Source organism: Triticum aestivum, chromosome 2A (genome assembly GCF_018294505.1).
Source record: "Triticum aestivum cultivar Chinese Spring chromosome 2A, IWGSC CS RefSeq v2.1, whole genome shotgun sequence".
In the NCBI taxonomy this organism is placed as follows: domain Eukaryota; kingdom Viridiplantae; phylum Streptophyta; class Magnoliopsida; order Poales; family Poaceae; genus Triticum; species Triticum aestivum.
Window position 1 is genome coordinate 115,113,923 of NC_057797.1, and position 9,816 is coordinate 115,123,738.

The following is a 9,816-nucleotide window of genomic DNA, read 5'->3' on the forward strand; positions in this document are numbered from 1 at the left end:
TGCTTGGTTGACGCTACGTACTATACATACGTATAGAGAGGACTAGACACGCTAGCTAGCTAGTAAGCAAACGAAGGAAACAGAAGATCGTCATGAACATATATGCATACAGAGAGAAGTGATATCGACCACCTCTCCTTCTCCGAGAGATTGGTCGAACAACAAGTTCTCGTATATCTATCCGACACTACCGGCTACATATATACAATAATTATCTCTTACAAATATAATCTCCTAACATACGGACTCATGGTCCACATATTATTCTCCGTCTTCAGCGATCACGTGGTCAAGAAAGAATGCCGCCAATTCCTCTTGAATTGCTCACATGCGAGCTGGTGCTAGGAGTTCATCCCGCTTCCGAAACATCTAATTTGAAGAAGGGGGTCAATATATATATATATATATATATATATATATATATATATATATATATATATATATATATATGAATGAATCTAAACACAAATGATGGTAATAAAATAAAATTGTGAATGTTGTTATTTACGCACTTCATATTGTTCATTAGAGTAGCCCCGCTCACAGGTCGTGTGGCGGATGGACTCGCAAACGTAGTATCCACAGAAATCATTCCCTTGGTCCTGCCACAACCACTTTACAAGAAACAGAGGTCAATCAAACTGATAAGCAAGAATGCCAAATGGTATTGATGAAACTAGCGCTTGAATCAATAGGAGATGCGCGGAACATGCTACTATAGTACTTACTTTCGGGTCACTAAATTGCAGCTTCTTCGGGAGTCCCGGAGCTTTTTTGGTGAATTTTTTCCAAACCCTGCCAGACAAAGAAAACAATTACTTGATATATCAGGAAATGAACAAAGTTGCTGATATGGTGGATAATGATCGATTTAACTTACTTCTCCAGCATTTGAGTCATGTCCGCATAGTCCTGGGGATCTTTTCGTCTTGAGTCTAAGACGGTTACTAGTCCCTGCTCAAGCTTAATCTCTAGGAGAATATAGTGGAAACTGCACACGCATGCATAACCCATCAATTACATTACTCTAACCTTGACTAATATATAAGGGAAACCAAATACGCACAACATAGTAACACTCACTTGAAGTTGTAAGGAAAGAGTATTATATCTTTGTTTTCATTTATTACCAACGATTGTAGCAAGTTGGCCTCGGTATCTGCGGCATGAAATTTAACCTCAGTTGCATCTATGAGATACGTGTTAATGAACCCAATATCACCGACTTGTCTTTTCTTCAATTCGGCGATCTTCAATCTGCATAATATAGTGAGGATAATTATAAATACATGCAATGAAAGAGATGAGCTATATAGAGAGACTTAATGACAGAAGTTGTACTACTTACAGACAGTAGCAGGTGACCGTTGCTTTATCGAGGGCCAATTGATTGAAAAACTGAAAAAACTCCTCAAATGGAACAGGCAACAGATCAATTCCAACGACGTCATGCTCCTTTTTAACTTTCACATACAAAGTACTCCTCCCCCCAGACTCTCTGCAGATTTTCAAGTACCAATCATGCAATCTTCGCATCATCGTTGATAAAGATCTTTCATCTTTGACGAGAGGCTTCCCGTACTCGTATCTTTGTATCTGCACCTCCATGAAATCATAATGTACATCGTCGGGTAGGTAATCTCCAAGATTGCTATAACCGGGCACCATCCTAGGATCATTAGCGACAATGTCGCTAGGCACCTTGAGCGGGGGGCACGATTGCTTCCCTTGTTCGCCGAGCTGTGCAATTTGTTTCCCAGCTCGTCGTTCTTCCAGCCTTTGATCACTGACAGTACTTCCCGACCGCTCCGCTTCGGCAAATTCCTTTCCAATAATGTGGTCATAGTTTCCTTTCGGCGGAGACTTGGGTGGTTTTGTCAGGGCAGCCAGAGTGCACTTCGCTTTCACCGGATCTACCTTCTCCTTCGGAGGTGGATGTTTCTTTGCTTTCACCCCTTCAAAGAAGTTGCTCACTTCTTCTCGTGCGATCTCGGCATTCTCCTCCGGGTCCTTTTGTCGGATTTCGGGTTCCGTCAGACCCTTAAGGTTTGAACACTGGGGTGCGCACGCAGATTACGTCCTCTACCTCTCCGTCTTGCAAGGATCTAGACTACTGAAAGAACTGCACAAGAGACACAAGGTTTATACTGGTTCGGGCCACCGTTGTGGTGTAATACCCTACTCCAGTGTGTGGTGGTGGATTGCCTCTTGGGGCTGATGATGATGAACAATACAAGGAAGAACAGCCTCGCGAGGGTCTGTTCTTGGCTGAGGCGATGAACTGCTGGGAGGAGTTCAACCACCTTTCTCTCTCTCTCTCTATGCTTCCAACCTCTCAACCTTCCGACTGACCCCCCCTTGCTCTATGGGCGGCTGGTCCTATTTATAGAGGCCCTGGTCCTCTCCCCAAATATTGAGCGGGAAGGGAGCCAACAATGGCGGGCTAATTTGAAGGGGGACAACAAGTATCAACTGTCCTGACAAAAGCAGTCTTCGCCTGCGCAAAGCTCTGGTGATGACGCCGTCTTGGGCTCCACGGTGACCTCCATCTCGTAGTCCTCCTGGTCATGGTCTCGTTGCACCGAAATGGCAACCTTTGCCTGATGCCTCGGTACTCCGCGGCTGCGCTTGCTCCCTTTGCACCAAAGAGGAAAGGAGGACGATGCGCGGCTGTCACACACCTGGCGCCCTGAGTCGTCATGGCTTGCGTCATGGGCACCTCGCGAGGTACCCCGCCTTGATTTCTCCGCCTCCTCATGATCCAGCCTGACGAGGCCGTGCCTGAGGAAGCCCCATGTCATCCTCCCCGCGAGGCTTGTCCCCTCGCGAGGGTCTTGAGTCTTGCGTTGATGAAGATGGGCCGGTGCTGGGCCCCCTTTGAGCCACGCCGCAGGCCGCAGGCAGGCAAGTCTAGGGACCCCTGTTCCCAGAATGCCGACAGTAGCCCTCGGGCCCAAGGCGCGTCCGGACTTGGCCGTGCTGATAGGCGAAAGGGCAAGGGCGAAGCGCCACAGGCCCTAACAGCCTGCGGCCTTGGGCGCCGCGTGGCGTTTGATTGGACGCGGGCGTCTCTGTTTCCCCACGACGCCTAAGTGATCGCGTGAGTTGGACAAGTCCCTGCATTCAAATCGTGTCATGATTACCTGTGATCGTGGAGGCCGGCGGTTGGCCTTCGCCAGCTATAAGTACGAAACTGCGCATGCCCTTCCAGTCCATCCCTCCTTGCTTCTCCTTCTTCCCGATCCTTGCTCCGTCTTGCCGCGATGGCCCCGACTCGCCGGTTCTCTACAGCTGAGAAGGGAAAGGCTCCTCAAGAGGGACCAGACCCGCTCCCGCCGAAGAAGCGGCTCGCCCTCTGCGGCCGGGGCGAGGAGGACCGTCATGTGGTGTCGAGGCCTCGGTGCGAGCGGGCTCCGCCGGGGTTCCCGCTTCCCTTGTATGTCCACGTCGAGGGCCTCAAGGGGGTCGATGTCGATCCCCGCGGTCAGCGCTGCCGTCGGCGCTGAGGGTCACGAAGGAGTTGGTTGTTCCTCCTGGGGTCCACACCGAGGGCTCCTCCCTAGAGTTCGTGCTCCATGTCGCCATTCCTCTCCAGTCTTGGATCCGCCTGCCTCCATTCTTCGCCTCCATCATCCCGCTGGGTGTGCCTTTGGAGCTCCGGCTGCAGCATGCCGACTGCAGCGCCCTCGCGACCGAGGCAGAGGTCGCGGTCGTTGCCCCGGGTGAGGTCTACATGACTCATGGCTGGAGAGAGATCGCCCGGGTTTGTAGGGTGAGGGGCGTCTTCGCGGCCCACTTGGAGTATGATGGCGCTTCGGTGATGTTCTTCAAGGTTTTCGACGTGGATGGGCGCCGGCTGGAGTGTTGCCCCGGGAGAGCTGGCCAAGACATTGCCATGATGAAGGCTAGGCCCGTCGACCGCTCCCTTGGCGACTCTACAGGCGACGGAGGCGCCGGGGGACCCAGTGACTCCAACGAGATCTTCGCGACTCCGGAGACGAGTGACGTAAGCTACGAGCCCACGAGCCGGCGCCACTCTTGGAGCAAGGCGGGCTCGTCTGGCCATCGCCGACTCTGATCTGGATGGGGTTGGCACCGGCGCTTGATGGCCCACTATTGATGATCGCATCTCTTGCAGGAGCGCGTTTAGTTGGCATCCCTTAGGATCCGTTCCCTGTGAGGAATCAGAATGCGCCCCATGGGGGCTTGTAAGCTGCCTGTAATCCTGTTTGTTTATACATAACCCTTGCTGTAGAGTTGAGCGAGTTGCTGATTCCGTCTTAGCTCAGTTCTCCCTTTCGAACCTCGCGAAGGCTTGGTGCTCTGTGTCGATAGGTCCCAGTCCCAAGGCGGCGTCAGCCGTCACTGGTATGCCAGGTCACGATGCCGTGGTCAAGGACAGGAGGTGAGCGACCCGGGGTCCGGTAAGAGCCCCTGAGTCGCGATGCTCAGGAGGTCCCCTTTGGCACCCAAGCAGCCGTTGCTCGGTGAGAAAGGAGAGCGGCATCGCTGACACAGAATTGCATGAGGTGCGGGGTAGTGCTACGGTAGCCGGTGCTTTCAGGCGGCGACTTATCTCGAGAGTCGGGGACCATTCCTGGTGTGTCGTCGGGTCTGCGCGTCGGCAGGAGCGGAATCGCTCGGCGAGGTCCTCGCGCGCCCCTTATCCCCCGCCTTTGCTCCCCTTTCTGCTCTACGTCCTCGGGTCCCGGCCCTCGAGCTAGTCTCAGCTATCGCTGGTATGCCAGGTTGCGATGCCGTGGTCAAGGCCAGAGGGTGAGGGCTGGAGAGCCAGTAGGAGCCCTGAGTCGCGATGATCAGGCACCCCCCCTTTAACGTGCAAGCGGTTTGCGGGGACTAGAGTGAAAGGAACTCCGCGAGGGCCTTGCCTGGCGCAACTCCCTTAGGGGATCCTGTAAACTCATCACAGAAGGAAGAAGAGGCTGCCATGGAAATTACCAGTCTGCCGTTAGTTGCTTCCAAGGGGAGGTGAGGCACTGGAGGCTTGACGAGGTGGCGCCATGCGGGGCTGCCGCGGCTAGAGCTCAGCCATTCAGGTTTTTCGGCGTTGCAGGGACGGACCCATGCGCAAGCGTCGTGCCGTTATGGGAGCAATTCCGTCAGTTGGCGTCAGTTGAGCAGGCAACTAGATCAAACACGTTAGCCGCGAAGGAGAGGATTCATTAAAATAGACATCGCTGGGTCGGGCCCGAGCGACTTGGGGATGATGCAGCCCGAGGGGCGCCCCCAACAAAGCAAGCTAACAACATGAAATAAAAGGGATACATACCGCAGGGACGGACCCACGCGGTCTGGGAACGATGCAGCCCTGGGAGGGCGCTCCCAGCTGGAAATGAAACTTGTAAGATGTCACCTGCGGGTGTCGATGGCGAAGGGGTGTTGGTGCAGCAGACTCGGTGGGCTACGGAAGCCGATCCTCACGAGCCCCCAGGCCCAGGGGCCTCGGGTGGCTCCGGAGGCATTGGTAGCTCCTCGCGAATCATCTCCATCTCCGCAAAGGCTGCGGATAGCCTGTCCTCTTGAGCCTCCATGATGCCCCTCATGAGGCACTGGCGCGTTGCAACCGCGCTTGGCAAGCCGTAAGGCATGCGAACGTAGCTGTGGGGCGGACCCCCGCAGCGCCCCACTCGCGACGGCTAGAGGCACTCCATCGTAGCGACTTGGTTGAGCCCTGGTACGTCGATGCAGACACGCAGCCCACCATCCTCGCCCGGATGGGGAGCCACAGCCGGTAGACGGCGGCAACCTCTCGCGATTCTTGATTCCTCTAGTTCTTGAATGGGCTTGTCGACGAACTCCTGCGGGTCTGACCTTCCTTGCCCTGCTCCTTCTTGAGGGAAACGTGCTTTGTAACACGCCTCCACTTGGTGCCCAAGCATCTCCCTCGTGACCTTGGCCAGGTCGGTGGCCCTCCAGGGGAGAGCCCCCGAGCCCTGCCTGAGGAGGGCGCCGGGCGCACTTTCCTATGCGATGGAAGGAGGTTACCCCTAGGCAGATGCGGGCCCTGAGGGGCCCGCCTCCCAAGGGGCTAGTCCGGACGATGTCTTCTTCTTCTTGGGGGTGGTCTCGGCAAGCCTCCTTCTTCCGCAACCCGGGTCTTCCAGTGATGCGGCCTGAAAGGCTCGCTCCAGGGAACACACTGCATCCTTCTCTTCACAGGGCACCGTGATGACTCCGCCACTTCCTGGCATCTTGAGGATGTTGTAGCCATGGTGAGTTACGGCCATGAACTTGGCCAGCGCTGGGTACCCGAGGATGGCGTTGTACGGCAGGCGGATTTGGGCGACGTCGAAGTCGATGAGCTCGGTGCGGTAGTTGTCGCGTGCCCCGAAGGTGACAGGGAAGCGGACCTGCCCAATCGGGACCGTGGAGCCGTCGGTGACTCCGGAGAAAGGCTTGGTTGGCTGAAGCTGGTCGTAGGGCACTTTGAGATTGTTGAATGTTTCCACGGACAGGACGTTGAGCCCTGCCCCATCGTCGATGAGGGTCCTGGTGACCAGTACATTGCTGATGTGTAGGATCGAAAGTATGTCTAGAGGGGGGGTGATTAGACTACTTGACCAAATAAAAACTTAACATTTTCCCAATTTTAGTTCTTGGCAGATTTTAGCTATTTTAGGACAAGTCTAGCAATCATCACACAATTCAAGCAAGCATTCAAAGAGTATATTGGCAGCGGAAAGTAAAGCATGCAACTTGCAAGAATGTAAAGGGAAGGGTTTGGAGAATTCAAACGCAATTGGAGACACGGATGTTTTTCCCGTGGTTCGGATAGGTGGTGCTATCCTACATCCACATTGATGGAGACTTCAACCCACGAATGGTAACGGTTGCGCGAGTCCACACAGGTCTCCACCCAAGGGCAACGGTTGCGCGATTCCACACAGGGCTCCACCCATGAAGGGTCCACGAAGAAGCAACCACCCACAAAGGGTCCACGAAGAAGCAACCTTGTCTATCCCACCATGGCCATCGCCCACGAAGGACTTGCCTCACTAGCGGTAGATCTTCACGAAGTAGGCGATCTCCTTGCCCTTACAAACTCCTTGGCTCAACTCCACAATCTTGTTGGAGGCTCCCAAGTGACACCTAGCCAATCTAGGAGACACCACTCTCCAAGAAGTAACAAATGGTGTGTAGGTAATGAACTCCTTGCTCTTGTGCTTCAAATGATAGTCTCCCCAACACTCAACTCTCTCTCATAGGATTTGGATTTGGTGGTAAGAACATTTGAGTGGAAAGCAACTTGGGAAGGCTAGAGATCAAGATTCATATGGTAGGAATGGAATATCTTGGTCTCAATACATGAGTAGGCGGTTCTCTCTCAGAACATATGAGTTGGAATGGTGTGTGTGTTCTGATGGCTCTCTCACTGAATTAGAAGGAGGTGGAGGGGTATATATAGCCTCCACACAAAATCCAACCGTTACACAGTTTTCCAATCTCGGTGGGACCGAATCAATAAACTCGTTCGGACCGAAAATGTAAACCTAGTGACCGTTAGTGATTTCGGTGGGACCGACATGCAACTCGGTAGGACCAATTCGGTTAGGGTTTGGGCATAACTTAATCTCGGTGAGACCGATTACACAAACTCGGTGAGACCGAATTTGGTAACTAGCTAACCAGAGAGTTGGTCAGGCAAACTCGGTGGGACCGATTTGCTCTTTCGGTGAGACCGAGTGGAACTCGGTGAGACCGAAAAGTTACAAAGGGGAAACACTGAGTTTACATTGCAATCTCGGTGGGACCGATTCGCTCTTTCGGTGGGACCGAAAAGTTACGAAAGGGAAACAGAGAGTTTGCAACCCCAACTCGGTGAGACCGAGATCCCTATCGGTAGGACCGAATTGCTAGGGTTTGGCAGTGGCTAATGACAAGTGAAACTCGGTGGCGCCGAATAGGAAGAATCGGTAGGACCGAGTTTGGCTTAGGGTTTAGGTCATATGTGGATATGGAAAAATAGTTGAGGGTTTTGGAGCATATTACTAAGCACATGAAGCAAGAGGCTCATTAAGCAACACCTCATCCCTCCTTAATAGTATTGTCTTTTCCTAAGGACTCAATGTGATCTTGGATCACTAAAATATAAAATGAAGAGTCTTGAGCTTTTGAGCTTGAGCCAATCCTTTGTCCTTAGCATTTTGAGGGTTCCACTTTCACATCCATGCCATGCCAATCATTGAGCTTTCCTGAAACAATCATCTTGGAATAGCATTAGCTCAATGAGCTATATGTTGTTATCAATTACCAAAACCACCTAGGGATAGTTGCACTTTCAATCTCCCCCTTTTTGGTAATTGATGACAACATATAGATCAAAGCTTCGACAAAAGATAATAATCATGAAATTTATCATCGCTTTGAGAAGTATGTGATAAGTAAGAGCTCCCCCTAAATTTGTGCATATTTAAAATTTGCTTTTGGACTGCAAATGCACAAAGAATTAGAATTATGGGTTACTCTTCCATGTCACATACATCTTGGTGGAGCGCTCAAAAATGATAAGAATGAAATACATGCACTCATCACCAAGAACAATGAATGATCACAAATGATAGATAGAATGATAATATTTAAGCAAGCATTAAGCAAACATTAAGTGTAGCTTATGATCAAACACATGATCATCAATGTCTCACAAATAATGACGTAGTATCAAGCACTCAAAAGCAAATAAGTTCGAAAAAAACCAAATAAAACAAGAGAGAATAAAAGCAACACTCTCTCTCGAAGCCTATGATCTATACATTTTCTCCCCCTTTGGCAACAAGTTACCAAAAAGTTACTAGAAAATGCCTCCGCTTGAGTAGGCATCCTGGCAGCTTTCTCCTTCTTCGCCTTCTCCTTCTGAGCTTGTGCATGGGCAGATGATGGTTCATTCTCAGTCATAACAACTTCATTGTTCTCGAAATCTGGACGGATGGGCAGGTGTTCCTTATCCAACAAATATACGCCCGTGCCCATCTTGGAGTTGATGAGCTCCTGAATCTGAGGGGCATAACCACAGCTCCTCTTCTGATCTGCCGCAGTCCTTTTGATCATTTCCACTATGAGGCTCATGACTTTGAATTTTTGAGGCACGTCAAAAACATGAAGCAAATTGATCGCGTGACCTCTGATCATCTTGTGATCTCCAGACTTGGGCAGAAGGGTGTGCCTAAGGATCCAGTTGATCATGGGCAATCCTGATAGCAGATAATGCACTAAGCCAAATTTGAACGTGTCAAGTGCTTCATTCGGAATCTCCTTGTACATGTTGGACATGGAGTTGTGGTCCATCTTTTTCTTGGCATAAATGTCCAAGTCATCTGCTTGCTCCTATGGAGCATTGATTAGCTTCGCCCATTCCTCAACAGTAGAGTTGTACCTTGTACCTTCTGACATCCATGTGATCCTGCCATCCGGATAAAAGTGTGTTGTGGAGTAGAATTGCATGATCAGTTCCTCGTTCCACTTTGTGAGATTCTGCCCAACAAAGTCTGCAACTCCACATGCACTAAAGCTGTCAAATACTCTAGGGTAGTACTCTTCATTGTTCTTGATATAGGTCCAGTCGACCCATCTCATGTCACATACAATTGGCTTCTTGTCAAGTAGCACTGTCTCATAGAAGTCCTGCTGCTCCTTGGTATGAAACATGTAGTCCACTGCAGTCCTTCTCCTAGAGGCGTATGGATCTGCTTCTCTCCATTTCCTGAGCCCTGAGTCTCTCTTGAGCTTCATATCCTCAGCCACAGGATGAGCATCGTTGTGGTCTGGGATCTTGGGCTTGAGCTTCCGAAGGACATTTTC